This window comes from Rattus norvegicus, chromosome 18, assembly GCF_021556685.1.
Source record: "Rattus norvegicus strain SHRSP/BbbUtx chromosome 18, alternate assembly SHRSP_T2T, whole genome shotgun sequence".
Taxonomy (NCBI): domain Eukaryota; kingdom Metazoa; phylum Chordata; class Mammalia; order Rodentia; family Muridae; genus Rattus; species Rattus norvegicus.
Window position 1 is genome coordinate 70,815,835 of NC_141551.1, and position 24,166 is coordinate 70,840,000.

General features: G+C 44.2%; 1 protein-coding gene across 13 annotated transcripts in view; it reads left to right on the plus strand.

Moving 5' to 3' along the window:
* Positions 1 to 24,166, plus strand: part of Dym (dymeclin) — a 297,388-nt gene that overhangs the window by 180,319 nt on the left and 92,903 nt on the right.

A 24,166-nucleotide genomic window follows, 5' to 3' on the forward strand; every position in this document is an offset into this window, starting at 1 on the left:
TACCCCGCCCCCCAGAGAGAATACAGACGGTTTAGTACATCTCACTGTTTAACAAGAAAGACCGGGGGCGGGAGGTGCAAAGGGGGAAGTGGGTAATAAGGAGGTGATCATAAGAGTGAACTGGCAGATGGAGACAGGACGATCTGTGTGTGAGACTGTCCTGGCTCCATCAGGACACATGGCTTCCCCACTTCCTAATTACTTGCATGCCATTAATAAAGCACCAAGATAAGAGACAATTAAAGTCTTAGTATCAGAAGTGATACATTGTGCTGAGGACACGGCTGCACACTGTAGGAGCAGGTGCTGGTGTGCACAGGAGCCTGGTGTAACCCCAAACCAATGCAAAGGCCAAAACGAAAATAAGACTGCAAATAGGTGAGTATCAGCACTCCACCAGGACGTGCAGGATAGCCATTGGTGTTGAAAACAGAAGTCGGTGTTTCTGCACACTGAGATGTCAGGTTGGGTTACCAGCTGCCTGCTAGGTCTGCCACTGAAGCGCCTGTGATACTTAGCAAGTAAGATGGTGTTCTAGTTTCATCCCTGTGGCTGTGATAAAAATATCCCAAACAAAAGCAAGTCAGGGGAGGAAAGGCTTTGGTTGGCTTACAACACCAGCTCCATTATACAGACAGGTCCAAATACAAGTCCATTCCTACAAGGAAGGCAAAGCAAGGACACAAGAGCAACTCACGTCACATCCAAGCTAAGAGCAAAGAGGAAAGGGTGCTTGCTTGCTGTGAGTGCCAGCTGCCTTTCTTTACAGGCCTGGGAGCAGCCTAGGGAATGCTGAAGCCCACAGTGGGCTGGGCCAGTTAACAAACAAGGCCATCCTCACAGACATACCCATAGACCAATCAGATCTCGATAACGATAACCCTCAATGGAGACTGATTCCTGGTGATTCTGTGTTGATATTTAAAACTAAGCACGGATGGGGACAGTAGGAAAGGCCCACTTCCTGGGCATCTGGTCAGGTATAAATGAGGTAATTCATGCAAAACACAGCATAATACTGTTAAATGTCAAGCACTTAAATGCTAATATGGTTATTTTCTCGATTCCTCTAGCACTGAATATTTACATATTGGTAGCTAATGTGCCTTATTTGACACCCAGTGCCACCTAGACCATTCTCACTTCTCAAAGGTAGACAGGTGTTCACAGTCAGTGACAAATAATCCACTATAATAACTCACGTGTTGCCTTCAAGCCATTCTTAAGGACGGATTCATTAGCATTGCATTTTTCAAACCCAGTTTCTGTTCTGCCGCAGACAAATCCCATACTCGCTGTAAGAGACAGCTGAGTAAGTTAGCCACTTAATTTTATGTCCTAAACAAGAAGTGTAAAACTTTTGTTAGCTAGGAAGGGGTGTTCTTAGCACATATAAAAGTGGAGATAAGTCCTAGTTCTTTTAAGATTTCAATACCGTTCAGAAGAGCTCTGTAATGTCACCAGTGGGTGAGTGCGTGTGTCTTGCTTTGGCCACTAACACCTCCTACTCCTTCTTCCTGCAATGCCTCGTCCCCCAGACTCAGCATACCGCACCCCTTCTTCTTTTGCTTGGATGGCACCTCCTCTGGGAGGCCGTCCCATCTAGGACCAGGCCTTCTTTCTGGCACTGTCCCTCTCTCTGTAGCTTTGTTTTTATAATCTCCAGGACTGTGGTTGTTTCAGAAGCTCTCTGGTAATGGTCTACAACTCTAAACACCAGCCCATGGTAGAGTACAGATTTCTGCTTCTCTGCTGCTTCAGTAGCCCCTAGACGTGTGAGCTTTCCTTAGAATTGGTCTGCTCGTGAAAGAGTTTATTTAATGGTCTCAGTGTGGCAGGCATTGTGGCTGCAACTGAAAGCATGGGCTCAGCTGTCTTACATCGAACCCTGGAGAAAGACGACCCTGCCCAGCAGACAAAACAGTGTGGGCGAAGAAAAGAAAACTTGGCTTTTGTTTTTCCACTGCTGGTCTTGGGGAGCCAAGAACCCTGTGTTGACTTGGAGTGTAAGGGACAGTGTCTGTTCAACAGTGTGGCTCCATGTCCTAGTCAGCTCTAGCTGCCTAACAAATACCACAGACTGAGTGATCAGCATGAGACAAACCTCCCCCCCCCACAGGCTGGCGTCCTGCCCGGATGTCCCCTTGGGTTTTCAGTGAGTGCTGTCTTACAGTGTACTCCCATGGCAGGCCTGGAGAAAAGCACTCTGTTGTTTCTGCTAAGAACGCTGTATTAGTTACCATTCCTTTGCTGTGACAGAATACCATGGCCAAGGCAACTTACCGAGCAGGTCATTTATAATTTAAGGGTAGCATCCATAATTGTCTTAAGGTTATGGTTGATGTGATGAAACACCATGACCGGAGTAACGGGGAGGGGGAGGGAGGGTTTGTTCATTTATGCCTCCACCTCACAGTTCATCAGAGGAAGTCATGACAGGGCGGCCACGGAGGTGCTGTTTACTGGCTTGCTTCCCCTGGCTTGCTCAGCCTGCTCTCTTATAGAACCCAGGACCACCCATGGGCTGGGCCCTCCCCATCAATCACTAACTGAGAAAATGCCCTGTAGACTTGTGTATGACCTGGTCTTACTGACACAGTTTCCATCTGAGGCTCCCTCTTCTCCAGTGGCTCTAGCCTGTCACCAGTTGACATACAACTGCCAGCACAGCAATTACAGTGACAGTGTGGCAGCCAGGGCAGAGGGCAGGGGCTGGAGTGGCCGGAGGCTTCTCACCGTCAAGGCCTATCCCTCAGTCCTTGAAAAGCTCAACAAAATTGGTACTCCTCCAAACAAGATCATACATGTCCTTCTGAATCCTGGACATACGAATGATCATACATGTCCTTCTGAGTCCTGGACATACGAGTGATCATACATGTCATTCTGAATCCTGAACATACAAATGTTCGATTGTGGAGATTCTCTATTATAAGTCAGTTGGTCTATCTTATAGAACTGAGGGACCCACAGCCAAATTAAGATAGACTTCTATCAAAATTAGATGTTTTTAAATTGACATGTAAGTGTAGTAGTCAACATCAAAGCTGTAGTGTTCTTGGAAAATACTCTTTGCCTCAAGTTTCTCTTGTAAAATCATCTTAGCCTCTATCTTTGACTTTTCTGGCCAAAGTGCGTCCCCACCCCCCTTATTTATTTATTTATTTATTTATTTATTTATTTATTTATTAACAGACCATTGAAAATAAATACAAACTTGATTCTAGTCACCTTTTCCATATATATTTCTGATTCTTCAAAACAGAAACTGTAAACCAATAGCCCACAGCCTGTGGAAGTGCTGTGTGTAGTTCACACAGTATTGCTGACGTGTAAAACGGGCCATTAAGATGTCTTATTAGTCAAGGACACATGCCCACAACTTGAGCCTTGTCTCCAGGACCTATGTGGTGGAAAGAGAGAACCGATTCCCATAAGTTCCTCTGATATCCTGTGTACACTGCAACACACACCCACACACGTACACACAATGTGTTAACTTTTAAAACCTAATAAATGCTGCACGAGTGGGAGTAGCTGGTAACCCAGAGCCCACATCCCCTGCGCTAGGACTGAGCCCATGTGCAGCAGCCATGGTAACATGGCTCCGTGCTGAGGGTCTTCACACCAGTCATTAAAGCTGACACAGTGTCTCTTCACTCAGCATCTGTCACTAGTCACCTTCATTGTCTGTAAGGACACTGAGTCTCAGAAAAGTGCCATGCCCCAGTCCTCAGGCCTCATTGATATAAGAGCCAGTGTATGGCGTCTAATGTGCCCGGGTTACCCTTAACTTCTTTCCTTATAACATGAATAATGAGCTTGTGTTTAGCTGTAATTTTAGTTTAAAATCATTAGTGTCCATAAGTATATGCTTGCTATACAAGTGTGCGTGTGCATGCACATACGTAACACACACAAACACACAGTGTTATTTAATTGTACATGGTTAAACTTCACATTCATTTGTCAGTTCACTCCGAATGTCTGTCTGTCTGTCTCTATGTCTCATCCATCCATCTATCCATCATCTCCCTCCCACCCCCGTTTCTCTCACTCTCATTTTATTTTGCGTATGAGAGTTTTGCCTGTGTGTGCTTACTTGCACCGCTTAAGTGCCTGGTGCCCATGGAGGTCAGAAGAAGGGTTCGGATCCCTTGGAACTGGAGCTACAGAAGATTGTGAGCCACCATGTGGGTGCTGGGTCTGAATCCAAGTTCTCAGCAAGAACAAGTGCTCTTAACTGCTAGCCCATGTCAAAGCCAGTGGACTTGTCTGTGCTTTTTTCAACCTCGCATTAGAGTCATCTGGGAAAGGGGAGCCTTAATTGAGGGATCGCCACCATCAGATTTCCTGTAGACAAGTCTCTGGGCATCTTATTAATGATTGATGCCAGAGAGCCCAGCCCATTATGGCTGGTGCCATGCCTGGTGAGGTGGTCCTGAGCAAGCCATGGAGAGTAAGCCGTTTCCTCCACAGCTCTTGTCTCTGCTCCTGCTTGAGTCCTGCCCTAGCTCAGTGATGGGCTGGGATGGGAACATGTAAACCAAGCAAACCCTTTTCTCCCCAAGTCGCCTTTTGTCATAGTGTTTATCCCAGCGCTAGAAGGGAAACTGGAAGCCTGGTTTACTGTAGGCCACCCTTGCCTTCTGTAAGCTGACATCGCTGTTTACTGGTAAGTAACTGGGAAGGTTCTTCTTTCAACTCCGTTCTCTGATTTAAATGCTTTTCCAGAATTCCTTCCCCTGGAAGTAACAGCTCATCACCCCCAGATTCAAATGGACACAGAATTTAAACTTCGTGTTGAATAAAAATGGTGCATGATTGAGATAACAATTTATATCTTTCATTGAGAAACAAATGTTTCTTCCTCACAAAGATAGACTTGTATATTCTAGCTGAATAAATATTTACTTTTCGTCTGAACAGATTAGATTTTGTAATCCCAGACAGTTTGTGTCTATCTAAATAGTCTTCTTATCAGACTAGCAGTAAGCTACCAATTTTCCAAAAACAGAGTACTTGACAAATAATTAAGTATATTACATAAAAGCAACTTGGAATCAAATATTATGTAACCTATACAATTCACTGATGAAGCCTATGGTGTAGTGCTTGGTACTTACTTTCTCTACTGAAACTGAAGATTAACCTCTCCACTCTAGTCATGAACAAGGAATTAAAACAGCTTTATGCTTGGTATCTTTTGCCCAAAGCTTTCATTTTTCTAGGAGATGGGGTATTATACTGGGAGAGTGTAATTTGCTGTTAGTGTCTCTCTTGATCAAGAATGAACAGAACAACAAGCAGCTGTAGTCAGAGGATACAGTAGAGATGTTTCTTACCTTTTCTCTGAAACAGGGACAGGAATGTGTACAATGTAGATTACTCGTTTTATATAAAATTATGTGTTTATTATGTATGGGGTGTGCACACATGCCCTGACACATGTTTGGAAATCTGAAGGTAACATGTGAGAGTCACTTCTGTCCTTCTACCTCGTGGATTCTGAGGATCAAAGTCATAAAGATTTGGTGGTGATGCTTTCCCCACTGAGCCCTAGAGACACTCTTGATGGTGAATTCTTGGAAGTCCCAGCCCTGTACTGGTCACTGTTTGGATGGTCACCTTATTGCCTGCGTTTCCTTCTCCTAGTTGCCTTTGTTATTGACAAGAACAGCAAAATGACCATGTTCTCCTTATTGACTTGAAGACATTATAGTATGACCATGGATCCAAGTCAAAACCTGTGATTTGGGTTCTAAGTAAATAGCTGAAGCAGATTAGGAGAAGTATTAAGTGTTTGCTGTGTTGGAAAATCTCCAGTTGCCTCCTTAAACTGGGCACCATGCACTGTTGGTCTCATTCTCTTATCAGTCATAGCTAGGACAGGAAACAGTCTGTCTGGCAGATAGCGTGCCTCACGTTTTAGACAGCAGGTGACACAGCTCTTGCACTGTGTGGGGAGTCAGAGGCCGGGTGTTCGCCTCTGAGAATACTGTTAGTTTAATTTCATTATGTCACATGTCTGTTCCTCAGACACGAAGGAGAGCTGGCTTACATGTTTAAGACCCCAAACAGAAAAAAAAAAAAAGACCCCAAACAGAGCAAACTAGTTCCTTCCAGTGTGTTCTAATGGGATTGCATAGCAAATCTCCCATGACTGGGATCAGCCATAGCTACAGAGCCAGCAGAGGGAGCACAGAGCATGGATTTATCTCCAAGACTTGAACACAGAGGGACCAGGAGGCTCAAGGCTAAGTTCGCTTCTTTAAACAGGCAGTTGTCTTCTTGTCTACAGCATAAACTCAGCTTTGAGTTTGTCCTGAGATAATGACATTTTTTACGTCTATTGATAGACACCTACATAATTATTGGGAATTATGGTAATGAGCTGTATTTCAGTCTGGCTGTTTTGGTTGGTTGAGTTGTTTGTTCTGTTTTGTTTTTGTTTGTTTGTTTTTTTGAGACAAGGTTTCTTTGTGTAGCCCTGGCTGTCCTGGAACTCATCCTGTAGACTGGGTTGTCACTGCCTCTGCCTCTGGGATTGAGGGCACGTGCCCCCACCGCCCAGCTGATCCTCGTTTTCTTGCATGGGTCACGATATCGCTAAGAGCATTTTATTGAAGATGTTTAGAAGCATTCAGTGCTTTGTTGCCAGCTCTACTGGTTGGGTACACGGTGCTGAAGGGCATTTTCAGTGAGAACTGTGGAGTACGCATCACTACAGCACTGCCCCAGCGGTGTTTGAAGGCATTTTGACCAGAGGCTGACTCTTACAGGCCTTGGGGGTAATGAGTGCAGGGCCTCACACTAGCGAGGTTGTTGAAGGGAAGGGCAAATTCTGAGGTTGTTCTGACTCTATTCTCCCTTTGCCTTCCAGTCTCCCATCCCCACACATTCCCTTCCTGTCTTCCCCTCTGGGTTTTATTATTTAGAAAACTTGGCTGAAGACAGCACAGTTGTGAGCTTTGTTGGGAATTGAATGGAACTGAACTAGCAGGACTTTAGTTAAGGCCAGAGAAGTTAGACGTGGAGATCTTACTTGGTTTGTGTTTGGTTTGTAGGCTACGGGAAAGGGGTTGCTCCTGTGCCTCACAGTGAGTCATAGTCAGGGTTTCCTGTGGACTTCCTGTGAATATACTTGGTTTGTGTTCTCTAGGAAGAGTATTTCTAAACTTTAACCCACAGGATATTATATACATGAATACAGTCAGAAGGGAAACAAGCACCAGGAGTGACTAACACTGTGGCCATCGGCAGGAGAGACATTGCAGGGTACTTGAGGCAGAGGAAAGGAAGACTGGGCCTATGCGCCCTTGAACATCTGTGCACAGAAGCAAACATGTATGTGCAGAGCAAAGTAAATTAGTACCTGATCACATGCAGGGTCAAAGGAAGTAGACATAAATGTATAAAGTTTTTACGGATTGGAGATTTTTTTAGAAATACTAATGCAGCTAGCAGAGATTGGAAAAGTGAGGTTTTACGAGGGCCAGCAGTGCCTGAGTGACTGAAAACACTGACCTAGCAGGCCGGGGACCTATTCCCCGGAGCCCACATAAAGGCAGGAAGAGAGAACCAAAACCAGTCCCACAAGGCTGTCCTCTGACCTTCACACAGACACAGTGGCAGATATGTACTGTTTACATGCATTATGTGAGCAAACCACACACACTAATTACCAAGTTTTAAATTTTAAAAAAAATTTACAAGTTCAAACCGCTAGTTCCAATTAAGACTTCCTTTTCCTGTGACTCTCACAAAGACTAACCAAGTACCAGGCAAGGAGATCGCAGCGTTCTGGTTAGGATCCAGAACATCTAGAACATGGCTTTCCTGTAAGTTCTGTGCATGGCTTAGGTGCCAGGCTCTGTGGTGGCGTTCCCTGCACTCTCCCTGCCGTTCTTCCTGTGACTGCCCTGGGAGCTTCCACAGGGTGAGCACTTTCTAGCGGTTCCCTGAGGAAACGTCTTCACCTTCTGACAGGCCAGAGTTACCCTCAGCTGCCACTCTGCCCGTCCCTGCTTACTTCCAGGTAATTCCTCTTTTCGGGTGGATTTTCTCATAGATAGTATTTCGAATCCAAACACTGACATAAATTAGTGACATGTACTGTAGGAGTCTTTTTTTTAAAACCGGATTGGTATAGGACCTGCTGCCTATATGGTTTTCTCCAGACACTAAGAAATATAACAGAAAAAAAGACAACCTAAATCCTGCCACATCAAATAGTCTCTTTCTGTTCTTTGCAGAATATATTTTTCTGATAGAGAAGGGGAAATACTGTAATGATAAGAAATGTATGCTAATTGTAGCCCATTTAAAGTCTTTCAATACAGTTAAATTTATATGAGGTAGTTATCTTTAAAGTACCCATGAAGTAGGTATAAATGTAAGTTAAAATTGGGAATAAAGATCATCCTTGAATTAAATGTTGAGTTTAGTTATGCCTGCTAAATAGCACGTTGGTGAATTTAATCAAAATTGGGAAAATTTGCCTTTAGAAGTCTTTTTCTTTTTTTTTTTTTTGGTTCTTTTTTACGGAGCTGGGGACCGAACCCAGGGCCTTGCGCTTCCTAGGCAAGCGCTCTACCACTGAGCTAAATCTTTACCCAATCCCACCTTTAGAAGTCTTTTCACGTTATATCTACTTAAATATTTTTCTCACCAAGTTACTCTAAAGTTAGAAACACAGGAAAGAAGTGTACAGGGATGCCTTCTGAGGGACAACTGTCCTGTCAGTGAGTGTCTCTTAAAGTCACTCTCGGTTTTGGTAATGTAGTTCCGGATCATGTATTGACAGATCTTGAATATTACCTATTTTTCTCAACAAGCTTTACCAGTAATAATTATAGTAATTATGTAACATTATTTTAAAAATTATTAGTCATTCTGCTTTGCTTCTGTCTTGTCTGTCTGAGTTTTCGTTGCCTGTAACTTAGGGAAATTCAATTCCAGAGAGAGAATTTCAGCATTTCAAAACAAATATTGTTCAGTCATGGACTTGCCCTGGCCGTGCTGTGTGACGTGTGCCTTGCTGTGTCTAACTTCGGTTGTGTGTTACAGGATGGAAGTCATACTGAGCGCTGTAACTGCCCTGTGAGGTCCCTGCCAGATGTGTGTAGACCGCAGTGGATTGAGTTCTGCAGCTGTACTTCAGGGCATGCTGTTGGGTGGGGACGTCACCTACTGGGTATTAGTATCATGTCACCTTTGACAAGAGTTTGAAAGAGATGAGTTACTGGGTCTTCCTGTGGGTTAGACTATGGAACAGCATATTCCATCCCAGCGGGTCAGATCCGGTCATGGCCAAGGTGGGCACGGCACGTCTGTTGTCCATGCACTGTGCTGTGCACGCACTGTGCTTGCTGTCCCTCCTGTTAGTGCAGAAACAATCGCACTTAACAAGCTCTTTTTTTTTTTTTTTTTATTAACTTGAGTATTTCTTATATACATTTCGAGTGTTATTCCCTTTCCCGGTTTCGGGGCAAACATCCCCCTAGTCCCTCCCCTTCCTTATGGGTGTTCCCCTCCCCACCCTCCCCCCATTTCCGCCTTCCCCCCAACAGTCTAGTTCACTGGGGGGTTCAGTCTTAGCAGGACCCATGGCTTCCCCTTCCACTGGTGCTCTTACTAGGATATTCATTGCTACCTATGAGGTCAGAGTCCAGGGTCAGTCCATGTATAGTCTTTAGGTAGTGGCTTAGTCCCTGGAAGCTCTGGTTGCTTGACATTGTTGTACATATGGGGTCTCGAGCCCCTTCAAGCTCTTCCAGTCCTTTCTCTGATTCCTTCAACGGGGGTCCTATTCTCAGTTCAGTGGTTTACTGCTGGCATTTGCCTCTGTGTTTGCTGTATTCTGGCTGTGTCTCTCAGGAGAGATCTACATCCGGCTCCTGTCGGTCTGCACTTCTTTGCTTCATCCATCTTGTCTAATTGGATGGCTGTATATGCATGGGCCACATGTGGGGCAGGCTCTGAATGGGCGTTCCTTCTGTGTCTGTTTTAATCTTTGCCTCTCCCTTCCCTGCCAAGGGTATTCTTGTTCCCCTTTTAAAGAAGGAGTGAAGCATTCACATTTTGATCATCTGTCTTGAGTTTCATTTGTTCTAGGCATCTAGGGTAATTCAAGCATTTGGGCTAATAGCCACTTATCAATGAGTGCATACCATGTGTGTTTTTCTGTGATTGGGTTACCTCACTCAGGATGATATTTTCCAGTTCCAACCATTTGCCTACGAATTTCATAAAGTCATTGTTTTTGATAGCTGAGTAATATTCCATTGTGTAGATGTACCACATTTTCTGTATCCATTCCTCTGTTGAAGGGCATCTGGGTTCTTCCCAGCTTCTGGCTATTATAAATAAGGCTGCGATGAACATAGTGGAGCACGTGTCTTTTTTATATGTTGGGGCATCTTTTGGGTATATGCCCAAGAGAGGTATAGCTGGATCCTCAGGCAGTTCAATGTCCAATTTTCTGAGGAACCTCCAGACTGATTTCCAGAATGGTTGTACCAGTCTGCAATCCCACCAACAATGGAGGAGTGTTCCTCTTTCTCCGCATCCTCGCCAGCATCTGCTGTCACCTGAGTTTTTGATCTTAGCCATTCTCACTGGCGTGAGGTGAAATCTCAGGGTTGTTTTGATTTGCATTTCCCTTATGACTAAAGATGTTGAACATTTCTTTAGGTGTTTCTCAGCCATTCGGCATTCCTCAGCTGTGAATTCTTTGTTTAGCTCTGAACCCCATTTTTTAATAGGGTTATTTGTCTCCGTGCTGTCTAACTTCTTGAGTTCTTTGTATATTTTGGATATAAGGCCTCTATCTGTTGTAGGATTGGTAAAGATCTTTTCCCAATCTGTTGGTTGCCGTTTTGTCCTAACCACAGTGTCCTTTGCCTTACAGAAGTTTTGCAGTTTTATGAGATCCCATTTGTCGATTCTTGATCTTAGAGCATAAGCCATTGGTGTTTTGTTCAGGAAATTTTTTCCAGTGCCCATGTGTTCCAGATGCTTCCCTAGTTTTTCTTCTATTAGTTTGAGTGTATCTGGTTTGATGTGGAGGTCCTTGATCCACTTGGACTTAAGCTTTGTACAGGGTGATAAGCATGGATCGATCTGCATTCTTCTACATGTTGACCTCCAGTTGAACCAGCACCATTTGCTGAAAATGCTATCTTTTTTCCATTGGATGGTTTTGGCTCCTTTGTCAAAAATCAAGTGCCCATAGGTGTGTGGGTTCATTTCTGGGTCTTCAATTCTGTTCCATTGGTCTATCTGTCTGTCTCTGTACCAATACCATGCAGTTTTTATCACTATTGCTCTGTAATACTGCTTGAGTTCAGGGATAGTGATTCCCCCTGAAGTCCTTTTATTGTTGAGGATAGTTTTAGCTATCCTGGGTTTTTTGTTATTCCAGATGAATTTGCAAATTGTTCTGTCTAACTCTTTGAAGAATTGGATTGGTATTTTGATGGGGATTGCATTGAATCTGTAGATCGCTTTTGGTAAAATGGCCATTTTTACTATATTAATCCTGCCAATCCATGAGCATGGGAGATCTTTACATCTTCTGAGGACTTCTTCAATTTCTTTCTTCAGAGTCTTGAAGTTCTTATTGTACAGATCTTTTACTTGCTTGGTTAAAGTCACACCGAGGTACTTTATATTATTTGGGTCTATTATGAAGGGTGTCGTTTCCCTAATTTCTTTCTCGGCTTGTTTCTCTTTTGTGTAGAGGAAGGCTACTGATTTATTTGAGTTAATTTTATACCCAGCCACTTTGCTGAAGTTGTTTATCAGCTTTAGTAGTTCTCTGGTGGAACTTTTGGGATCACTTAAATATACTATCATATCATCTGCAAATCGTGATATTTTGACCTCTTCTTTTCCGATCTGTATCCCCTTGACCTTTTTTTGTTGTCTGATTGCTCTGGCTAGAACTTCAAGAACTATATTGAATAAGTAGGGAGAGAGTGTATAGTCCCTGATTTTAGTGGGATTGCTTCAATTTTCTCTCCATTTAGTTTAATGTTAGCAACTGGTTTGCTGTATATGGCTTTTACTATGTTTAGGTATGGGCCTTGAATTCCTATTCTTTCCAGGACTTTTATCATTAAGGGGTGTTGAATTTTGTCAAATGCTTTCTCAGCATCTAATGAAATGATCATGTGGTTTTGTTCTTTCAGTTTGTTTATATAATGGATCACGTTGATGGTTTTCCGTATATTAAACCATCCCTGCATGCCTGGGATGAAGCCTACTTGATCATGGTGGATGATTGTTTTGATGTGCTCTTGGATTCGGTTTGCCAGAATTTTATTGAGTATTTTTGCGTCGATATTCATAAGGGAAATTGGTCTGAAGTTCTCTTTCTTTGTTGTGTCTTTGTGTGGTTTAGGTATAAGAGTAATTGTGGCTTCATAGAAGGAATTCGGTAGTGCTCCATCTGTTTCAATTTTGTGGAATAGTTTGGATAATATTGGTACGAGGTCTTCTATGAAGGTCTGATAGAATTCTGCACTAAACCTGTCTGGACCTGGGCTCTTTTTGGTTGGGAGACCTTTAATGACTGCTTCTATTTCCTTAGGAGTTATGGGGTTGTTTAACTGGTTTATCTGTTCCTGATTTAACTTCGGTACCTGGTATCTGTCTAGGAAATTGTCCATTTCCTGCAGATTTTCAAGTTTTGTTGAATATAGGCTTTTATAGTAAGATCTGATGATTTTTTTAATTTCCTCTGAGTCTGTAGTTATGTCTCCCTTTTCATTTCTGATATTGTTAATTTGGACACACTGTCTGTGTCCTCTCGTTAGTCTGGCTAAGGATTTATCTATCTTGTTGATTTTCTCAAAGAACCAACTTTTGGTTCTGTTGATTCTTTCTATGGTCCTTTTTGTTTCTACTTGGTTGATTTCAGCTCTGAGTTTGATTATTTCCTGCCTTCTACTCCTCCTGGGTGTATTTGCTTCTTTTTGTTCTAGAGCTTTTAGGTGTGCTGTCAAGCTGCTCTTTCCTGTTTCTTTCTGCAGGCACTCAGCGCTATGAGTTTTCCTCTTAGCACAGCTTTCATTGTGTCCCATAAGTTTGGGTATGTTGTACCTTCATTTTCATTAAATTCTAAAAAGTTTTTAATTTCTTTCTTTATTTCTTCCTTGACCAGGTTATCATTGAGTAGAGCATTGTTCAATTTCCACGTATATGTGGGCATTCTTCCCTTATTGTTATTGAAGACCAGTTTTAGGCCGTGGTGGTCCGATAGCACACATGGGATTATTTCTATCTTTCTGTACCTGTTGAGGCCCGTTTTTTGACCAATTATATGGTCAGTTTTGGAGAAAGTACCATGAGGAGCTGAGAAGAAGGTATATCCTTTTGCTTTAGGATAGAATGTTCTATAAATATCTGTTAAGTCCATTTGGCTCATGACTTCTCTTAGACTGTCTACGTCTCTGTTTAATTTCTGTTTCCATGATCTGTCCATTGATGAGAGTGGGGTGTTGAAATCTCCTACTATTATTGTGTGAGGTGCAATGTGTGTTTTGAACTTTAGTAAAGTTTCTTTTACGTATGTAGGTGCCCTTGTATTTGGGGCATAGATATTTAGGATTGAGAGTTCATCTTGGTGGATTTTTCCTTTGATGAATATGAAGTGTCCTTCCTTATCTTTTTTGATGACTTTTAGTTGAAAATTGATTTTATTTGATATTAGAATGGCTACTCCAGCTTGCTTCTTCTGACCATTTGCTTGGAAAGTTGTTTTCCAGCCTTTCACTCTGAGGTAGTGTCTGTCTTTGTCCCTGAGGTGTGTTTCCTGTAGGCAGCAGAATCCAGGGTCCTCGTTGCCTATCCAGTTTGTTAATCTATGTCTTTTTATTGGGGAGTTGAGGCCATTGATGTTGAGAGATATTAAGGAATAGTGATTATTGCTTCCTGTTATATTCATATTTGGATATGAGGTTATGTTTGTGTGCTTTTCTTCTCTTTGTTTTGTTGCCAAGACGATTAGTTTCTTGCTTCTTCTAGGGTATAGCTTGCCTCCTTATGTTGGGCTTTACCCTTTATTATCCTTTGTAGTGCTGGATTTGTAGAAAGATATTGTGTAAAATTTGGTTTTGTCATGGAATATCTTGGTTTCTCCATCTATGTTAATTGAGAGTTTTGCAGGATACAGTAACCTGGGCTGGCATTTGTGTTCTCTTAGGGTCTGTATGACATCAGTCCAGGATCTTCTGGCTTTCATAGTTTCTGGCGAAAAGTCTGGTGTAATTCTGATAGGTCTGCCTTTATATGTTACTTGACCTTCTTCCCTTACTGCTTTTAATATTCTTTCTTTATTTTGTGCGTTTGGTGTTTTGACTATTATGTGACGGGAGGTGTAAGCAACAGAAACCAAGATTACATGGCATCATCGGAGCCCAATTCTCCCACCAAAGCAAACACGGAATATCCAAACACACCAGAAAAGCAAGATCTAGTTTCAAAATCATATTTGATCATGATGCTGGAGGACTTCAAGAAAGATGTGAAGAACTCCCTTAGAGAAATGCAGGAAAACATAAACAAGTAGAAGCCCATAGAGAGGAGTCACAAAAATCCCTGAAAGAATTCCAGGAAAACACAATCAAACAGTTGAAGGAATTAAAAATGGAATTAAAAATGGAAATAGAAGCAATCAAGAAAGAACACATGGAAACAACCCTGGATATAGAAAACCAAAAGAAGAGACAAGGAGCTGTAGATACGAGCTTCACCAACAGAATACAAGAGATGGAAGAGAGAATCTCAGGAGCAGAAGATTCCATAGAAATCATTGACTCAACTGTCAAAGATAATGTAAAGCGGAAAAAGCTACTGGTCCAAAACATACAGGAAATCCAGGATTCAATGAGAAGATCAAACCTAAGGATAATAGGTATAGAAGAGAGTGAAGACTCCCACCTCAAAGGACCAGTAATTATCTTCAACAAAATCATAGAAGAAAACTTCCCTAACCTAAAAAAAGAGATACCCATAGGCATACAAGAAGCCTACAGAACCCCAAATAGATTGGACCAGAAAAGAAACACCTCCCGTCACATAATAGTTAACAAGCTCTTGAGTCATCTCCTAGCAGTGCTGAGGCTTTGCATTTTGTTTTCTGACCCCTGTGCCTTCATTGTGAACACAGTTTGAACACTTGTCTTAGAAATTAATTTTAAGGTGGTTGTTTTTCGTGTCACCAGTTTATGGTCACTGAGACAGTGAAATGAGTAGATGGGCAACCAGCTTTGCCTAGAGCCCCTCTTTATACTACGACACCGTTCTTAGCAAAGATAGTTGCTTTGTTAACCATTACTTTACCTCAGCTTAAGGTCCTTAAAAATAAGATTCTATCCTGTGAGGCAGGAATAGCTTTGAAGTTTCTCTCATTGGAGTATGAAGCTAGAAGAGAAGAGGACCAGTCAGCAAAGATACATAGTCTCAGCCGACATGAAGGGCTTGGTGCTTACAACACAACAGGACATGGGATGTCTGCCTTGCACTTACTAGGTCTGTAGTGGCTTAGGAACAGCTGTGAGCAGAGCTTTAACCGAGGCCAATAGATGGAGAGAAGAGCTTAAGACGAGTTCCTTCCCCTGAATGCCATGCCCATAAGAGGCGAGTGCCACCAACCGAATGTTTTCCACCCTACAGACATGATAATGTCTATTTTATCAAAGGTGCTTCAGTCCTCACCTCCTTCCCACGTTTACTGCAGTCACCCAACACGCACACGCAAACGCACACGCACACGCACATACTCTCAACCTTCTCTCTCACTTTTGGTTTCATTTGACTGTCTTTGCAAACCCTGTCAGAATCTTGTCTTGTCAACTTTCCTGAGAAGCAGCAGCAAATGCTTCTGGATAAAGGAGAATCCTTATTTATCTCTGATCAGAAGACCGAAATGCAGCATGGAGCAGCCCCTCCGGCACTCTGCATGTCCCATCCTCTTATCCCTGTCCCATCATCCTCACGGACATAAAGCAAGGTGGTGTTCACTTTCTTAAACAATTCACATAGAGCGTCTTTACCTCAACTTTATTCTGAAATAAAAAACTGCCTGCCAGTGCCTAAGCTTTGCTTGTAGTTTTTTACACTGTGTGTTTGTGTGTGTGTGTGTGTGTGTGTGTGTGTGTGTGTGTGTGCCCGTGTGCCCATCTGTCCGTCTGTCTGCGTGCCTGCCTGCCTGTGTGTATGCAGGCTCTGCGATTAATCTCAGTAGCCCTAGTGGCAGTTACGTGTACCCTGTGAGCCATCTTGCTGTCCAGCTGTCTTATTTTTGAAAACATAAAACTCAACATAAGGACATCGAGGGATGCTTGACATCTCACATCCAGGTTTCCTTCCTAAAGCACGTTTCTGTGTGCATCCGTCAAGAATCCTAGACACATATAGACAGATTTCTCTTTTCCTTGAAAAAGGAGCCCAGGCTGGCCTGAACTTGCTTGTATTTTGTGGGTATTCTATGGGAGATGGGCTGGGAGGAAGCGAGGGCACTTCACTGAAACATGATGAGGAGGCAGAAGAAGTTGGGCTTGGTGTGGAGCACTCGGGAGGCAGAGGCAGGAGGATTGCTATAAATTTGAGGCCAACAAAGCTATGTAGTGAGACCTAGTCTAATAAAACAAAAGCCTGGCTCCCTCTTTGCCTCTCAGGTTTTAGTTTATGGTGGCTTTGAAGTTGTGGCCCTGTGCTAAGGTGGAGGTTTTATCTGTTTTGACTTCTTTTCTGGTTTGGGGGGTTTTGATTTTTTTTCCTTTTGATTGTTTGTTTTTAATTAGAGTCTTTTATTGTAGAAATTATTGTTTTCTGTCCTGAGGACTTTGGATAAATAATTATTTAACAATGTCCATTTTTCTGTTCCTAAACACAAAAGCCTTACGTTAGCTAGCTTGTGTGGACCGGTTCTTAGGTGTTATTTTTCTGCTGCTTTTTCTGTGTCTTTATCTTTTTATTGTTGTTCTCAAATTTATTTCCAACCGTATTATTAAACTCGTCATTTCTGCTCTCATCTTCCCATCTCATAAGAGATCGGTTTTGTTCTCGGTTGTCTGTTTGCTGCTCCTTACACGCAGTGTGTACACTGCTGTGCTTTCCCTCACTGGCTGAGCAAGCGATTCACAGCATTTCTCCCTGTCATATCAGTGGTGCTCTCTGGGGATCTTTGGCAAAGAGTTTCTATTTTAAAATGTAGCCTGAAAGAACCAGTTGGAAGTTCAGTGCACTGGGGGGCAGTGACTGGCTGGGCACGCTGGCTGGGCTCTCGGAGGTCAGGCCTGTAGATCCATTCATCTTCATGCTGTTCTGTTCCCTGCTCCCAAGCTGCTGTCTTACACACCAGTCTCTCAGGTCCCCCGTTTGTTAAGAGTAAAGCATCTCTTTGCTTCTGCCAAATACAGGAAGGCCGGTGTGGGAACGGAAGATCTGATGTTTAACGTATAGATGCTCAGTCAGGCTTGCATTTGGGATCTGAAACCTCGAGGTCCTAATTGCCTGAGTTCTAGAATATACAATCATCCACTTCCCTTACCGCCCTCCTATTTCTTGTCTCGGACTTTTGTCATCTCTTGCTATGATGTTAAATTCAGGTGCTATATTTACAGTTCCCACATGTATGTACCTGCCCTAAACCCAGACTCACCCGCTGTCTCCTTGAACTCTGCTTGTCTGATGGGTGGGCATCTCAAATTTGGCATACCCAAAGGTGATATGATCTTCTAGAAACTTCTCCCCAACCACCTTCCTTGCCATGCTTTTTTCAGAGTACTTTCTAAACATATGGTCTAAGAGTGAATCATTCAGGAGAGAGAGCAGAAGCACAGTCACCATAATCATAGAGTCTAGCAATAGAGTCACACTTAATCAATAAAGTTAGTTGCGGTGGTGTAGTCTAGTGTTAGGGAGCAGAGGCGGGCAGATCTCTCAGAGATCCGCATCAGCCTGATCTACAAAGTAAGTTCCAGGACAGCCAGAGTTGTGAGACCCAATCTCAGGGGAAGAAAAATTCTTAAGACATACATGTTATATATGTGTGTACATATATATTCATACACTACATGTCTGATTAAGGGCTTATACCCAAGGTATATAAAGAAACAGACCCCTTACGGCTTCAGAAGAAAAGCAGCTCCGTTTTTAGGGGGCAGAGGATTGCACAGCCGACTACAGGGAAAACTCCGAGCGAGGGGAGCTGGTGGTCAGCAGAGACAGACAAGGGCCAGTCGGTCGGGCGACCACTGCAGGACTCTACTCAAGAGACAGGGCAATAGGCAACAGGGCCATTCTTGTTCAGCAGAAGAGTGGCCTGACCTTGGAAGCAGCTCCGAATAGGAAGCTTGAGGTCTGCCATAGACGGCTGCTGAGCGTTCAGCGGGACGGATTATGGATGCTCAGACCCTGGGCAGATTTGAAAAGTACTGTGCTGAGTGAGAAAGGCAGACTCAGGGCCGGCATATGGTCTGGTGTATTTGTGTGAGAGTCTAGAAGAGGCAACAGCATGTGTCCGAGGTTGCCTAGTCGGAAGCGGGGTGCATTACAGAAGGACCAGCTGCGAAAGGCCCAGTGGAGCTTCTGGAGAAGTAGCACTGTTGCCCATCTTGATCATTCTGATGGGTTATGTGAATGGTTATGTTTTTCAAAACTCATTGCGTCATGTGCAAAGGTTATTCGTAATAAAGCTGTTTGAATATGAGGTAGGACGTAGGAGCAGACCTGAGCCCCCAGTGAGCAGAGGAGGGATGTTCGTCAGAGGCAGGGAGGGAGGCTTCTCTTTAGAGGGGTAAGAAGACTGGCTGGAGCTGCACCTAAGGGTACGCATAGACCTCTGCCACCCAGCTCCTGCCTCTTGTCCCCTATACATCTGGGAAGGCCGCCATTGCTTTCTTCCTTAGAGCAAGTCCAGGGTCGTGGTTGCGTTTCTTACCCATTTGCACCCTTTGGCTCCCCTGAGATGACTGTGCTGCGTCCCGGCCTCTGGCCTCAGGTGACGTGGCCAGTAGCCGTGCTTGCCTGTGGTTTCAGTTGTTCCCTGTCCTGCGTGCCGTTGCTCACACTGCTTACACATTGTCATGTGCGTGATCGCCTTCACTTCTGGGATTGCTCCTGGTGTACTTGTCCCCACCTCTCCCCACACCTCGTCCCCTCGCTGTCTTCTGAACACTGCCGTCTGGTTGTTTCTGTCTCCAGTGGTCTTCCTGAGCAGCTTGCCCGGGGGGCTGAGGGGGGAAGGGTTGGAAGGGGGAAGGGGGTCATGCCTGGCAGAACTGTTAGACATACAGATTCAGGAACCAAGGCGCCTGCGCTTGACTCCTGACTCTGGCCCCTCAGTGCCATGTGCCTGGGGAGGTTACTTAACCTACCCTTGCTTCAGTGTGTCACCCCTTTAAAAACGGAGAGGGGACATGGGTTGCAGTCAGACCCACCTTCCCAACTATGTGATGGGTGGTGCTGGTGCAGGGCCTGCGCTGCAGATCCCACGGCTGCTGTCCTTGCTTTGTCCTCCCACGTCTCCCTGTTCATAGCTGTTCATCGGCCAGGGATTTCTGGAAAACCCCAGTTACCTGGGGTCCTTTCTTTTGCCTTCCAAATGGCTCCTGTCAGCTCCCACTCAAGTCTCCCTCTTAAGAAGCAGAAAATGTTCCCTTAGGGCTGTCTATTTCTGCTTCTGTTCTCTTGTCTTTTCCCCCCAGGGGGGAGGAGTCTTTCTAAAGAGACAGTATTTGATTCCTCCTCAGTCCATGGCTTTAGATCTTCATTCTGTGTCACAGGATTCCACGGAGGGGACACTGTGGCCACCCTTAAGGGAAGGAGACGTGTAAGGGAGACCTACTACCCACCCACTACCAGACACAGTCCTTTGCTTCCGTCTCTTACTATAGTCTGCTGACGTGGACATCTCTGGGTCTCCGGCTGAGGTCGGAGCTCTGTGTTCAGCACTAAGAGGTTACACACATCCGGTACTAACCTCGTGTAGTCTCCGCTGCCGCTGCCGCTGCCTCATTGCTGGCTTCTCTGCCTTCACCCGGCTTTGTCCGCCAGCCATCACGCTGCCTGGCTTGCGTGGCCAACTCTTGGTTGTTACTTAAGGCAGCAGTCAGAGATCACTCTTTCCCGTTCTCCATCAGGTGTGGGCGCAGGCCTCACTTGCATCCCATGCCACCTCTGCTGTCCAGGAAGGCGGGTGGTGGCTGCTGTTGTCACTTGCTGCTGCCTTTGCTAGCTTCCTCTTTTGCCCGTCTCACCCATGTCTCTTGGTAAGCTGTATGGTCTCTCGGCTCACCTGTATACTGGCTCAGCCTTCAGATCACCCTTGACTACAGCCAAGCCTGATTTCCTCTGTGGACTGCACCTAACCTTCCGCCGCTGCACCCCTAGAGCGTTCTGGCAGAGTATTCGCCCTTTTCAAAATTTACCCCGTTAGGCTTGACCTCCCTGGGCTGGGACCATGTCTCTTTGAGCGTTTCACGGTAGCTCCTCAACTGTCTAGAACAAAGCCCAGGGTTTTGGATGTGCCGTGGGTGTCACTTCACAGTCTGTATTCAGACTGTCTTCATTCTGGTCTCCTCTCCTGCCATCTGTGCACCTCAGCTGCAGCCATTCACGCCAGCTTGTGATCTCCGCACGTCCCCGTCTGGACTGACCGCACAGTTTTTATTTATGTGCTGCCTATCCTGTGCGGTGCTGCCTCTTGGCAGGGGCTCTGGTCTCCTCGGGATAGCACGTTCTTTCTTATGAGACCTTTTTCTAAGTGTACAGTGCCACACGCATGCGCGCGCGTGTGTCTCTGTGTGTGTGTGTGTGTGTGTGTGTGTATGCGCACACACGCACGTGATGAGAGAGAAGAGAGACCTGTTTTAGTCAGTTTCAGTTTCTCACTGAATGTCCAGTTTATAGTGGATATTATTGCACTTCAAGAAAAGCTCATCTTTCTCTGGCTTTAGACGGGTACTTTTGGTGTTAAGCCCCTCTGACTGAGTCCCAGTCACCCTAAGGATCAGCTCCCATCCCGTTTGTGGCCAGCCTTTCCTGTGGTGTAGCCATCCTGTATCTCCACTGCTTTAACCAGCACCAAACCAGGGCTGAGCATTTGGAATGCAGAGCTTAAGCAGAAGTTACTTTTCTCACTCTGCAATTTGCAAGTCATTCTCCTATAAATTTAGGTCATTTTGCCTTAAAAATGCTAAATGAAAGCCAAAATTAGAATGTTAAAAAAAGCGCACACAAGATTTTGCAAGCAGCAACTCTAGTGTGGGGGAGCCTGTTAAGTCGTATGAGACTAACAGCTCCGAGTGAGTGTGAATTCTGTGTCTCATTCATGGTAGAACTGGAAGAGACCTCACGTTGTCTGTTCTTGCACGAACTTTCTTAAAGCTGGAAACCATAAGCCCAGCGTCTTGGGGAAGTGTGCCTCAGGACTCGATACCCTTAATCAGCAGATCTTCCCTTGTGCTCAGCGGAAGCTCCTTATGCTGGGATTGCAGCTCATTCCCGTTTGGTCTCCCAACAAGGGAAGCAGATTGCTAGTATTCCCTGGTAAAGTAAACAAACAAACTGGCCTATCTTTTTCAAAGGAAACCATTTCCAGTGATTTTCCACAGAAAGAGGGAAAGGACACAAACTCGGACATCCCCTGGTTTGTGAGCTGAGAGAACAGCCCAGCATCCCTGAGCTGCAACTTCAGGCCATTCTTTCTTCCTCTTGGCCCCTCCTCTTGCACCAAGCTCCTCGAAGGCCTCCCCACTCTTGTTCTCTTTGGGGGTGTCCAGTTTATGTCTCTGAGTTGTGCCATGCTTGTCCTATGCTAGAATTGGCCACCAAACAGCTTGTAGTCTCAACGACCCTGGGCTGGGAAGATGGTTCAGTCAGCGATGTGGTTGTCTTGGACGGTATGAGACCTGAGTCTCATACCCAGAACAGGTTAAGAAGCCAAGAATGTTAGTTAAGCTTAAGGCTAGGAGTGAAGTCCTGTGGTAGAATGGTTACCTAGCACACATCTGTCTCTGGGTTTAATGCCAAGCACTGACACTGTAGAGAGAAGGATGGGAAGAAAATCTAAAGTGAAAAGCAGTCTAAGACTAGCTTAGTAGTGGAGCCCGGGTCCCGTCTGTGTGGACCCTTAGGTCAATCCCCAGTGTTGCCAAAACCAAAAGCCAAAAACAAATAGACAAAAGCCCTCTCATCTAGAATGAATGTTTACTGGTCTCAGCTTCATGAGTTATCCCACTTAATCCATCAGAAATAGTGAGGGCCTTTCCAAAATTGACATTCAAGTCAGTGTTCTATTCACAAGATCATCAGTGAGGAATACTAGAGTCACAGAGTTAGCATTTAAAATAATACTATAGCTCATACCTCAAGTTAAAGTGGAGAACCTCATACCTCAGAATCACACCTTGAGTTAATATATAGAATCAGAATTGACTTTATTTTTTAAGCTTTCATCAAACCCATAGAGTTTTTATTTATTAGATACATAGGCTTACTGTTACTATGTGACTATGCACAGATACTGTTAGAGTGTGTGTGTGTGTGTGTGTGTGTGTGTGTGTGTGTGTGTGTGTGTGTGCATAAAATACATACTGTGGCCCTCATGTTAGACATACACATTTGAAATTATATCTTCTTAATGAATCGGCTTTCACTGTGATAAAATCTTTCTCTTTATGCTGCTGCTGCTGCTACTACTACTAATAATAATAACAACAACAACAACAACAACAACAACAACAACAACAATAATAATAATCCTATCCTTCAGTCTATGCTGTCTGCAGCTAACATGGTCACCTGGCTTTCTTAGAGTTACAAACTCCTATCCATTTTTAGATTTGTAAATGCTTCTTTTAAATAGCACATGGTTAGGTCTTGACATTCATCCAGTCTGAAGAAAAGACACATTCAATTGGAGCATTTAACCCACTTACATTTAATGTAAATAACCTTTATTCTTTGAAACTTACTCACTTACAGCTTTGTTAAGATACCTCTTAGGTCATATAATCCACGTTCTCAAACATTGCTAACGTGCGTGACCATTTGAGACCTGCGCTGCCACTCTCGGTTGGGACAGGGACTTTTGCCAGCTGGCTGGTGGGAGCGTCTGTGTTCTCAGTCTGTTACCAGTATTATATAAACCAGTTCCTGTGCGGGGATGGGTTCTTGCTGTCGTGGGTACAGCTCAGCACTTCTCCAGACACTCAGGTTGCTAGGCGTGTCTTGCAGTTCCTTCCTCTCTCGTGCAGAGCTCTGCAAGTTCAGGCGATGGCTTTCCCAGACTCTCATCCCCACCTTCCCAGCACGTCAGTGTGCACCACTACTCCTCTCCTACTTTTCTGAACCATAGTCCAGGTTAGACCGTTTCCTTAGAGAGAAACTTGCCATCGCTGGCTGCTCATGTTTGTCTTTAAGAATCACAATCTTATGGTTTAGATTTTCTGTGTCTCTGTGTCTCTTCTATGTTTTACTTGATTACTACAGGGAAGTTCATCTGTTACCAACTAACCTGTCATGAGCAGTTGTAGAAACATCACCAAATATATCCTTAAAGTCACCCTTCCTCCAAATAAGTAAATTACTTAATTAATTAAAAAAATAGAATCACATTTTCCGAGAAATGTCCTCTTGCACACCTGTGTCCCGTAACAGTAGAGAGACAGACTGGGCCAACACCGACTTGAAGAGTAGACCGTGAAGGCCCACCTGCCAGAGCATCCTACAGTGGCGTGTACCGAGGCCGTCATCCGTAGTCCAGATCCTGTCCTGGATTTTCTTATCTCTGTCCTGTTTTTCCACTGTAGTGGTCTTTTAAGAATTTTCCCTGTGTCTAAGATATGGCTTTAGCCTGTGAAACTTTTTCAGCGAGACCCTTGTTATTTAAACAACCCCCTTACTCTATTTTCTATATAAACAGTGTTATCGATCCTGCTGTTAGCATAGGCATGAGAAGAGGTATTGCTGTGCCTCTGGAAGTACTCGGGGATGGCCTAGTCAGTTGCTTTTGCAGCAGCCTACCCAATAAACCTGTTTTGTCCCTGACATCACTGTCAGAGATTTCAGAATAATTACTGTGCTGTGGGACTTTGTCAGTCCATGTCAGGCCTAGAGAAGGAGGGATGTGTTTCTTGGTGTAATTGGCTTT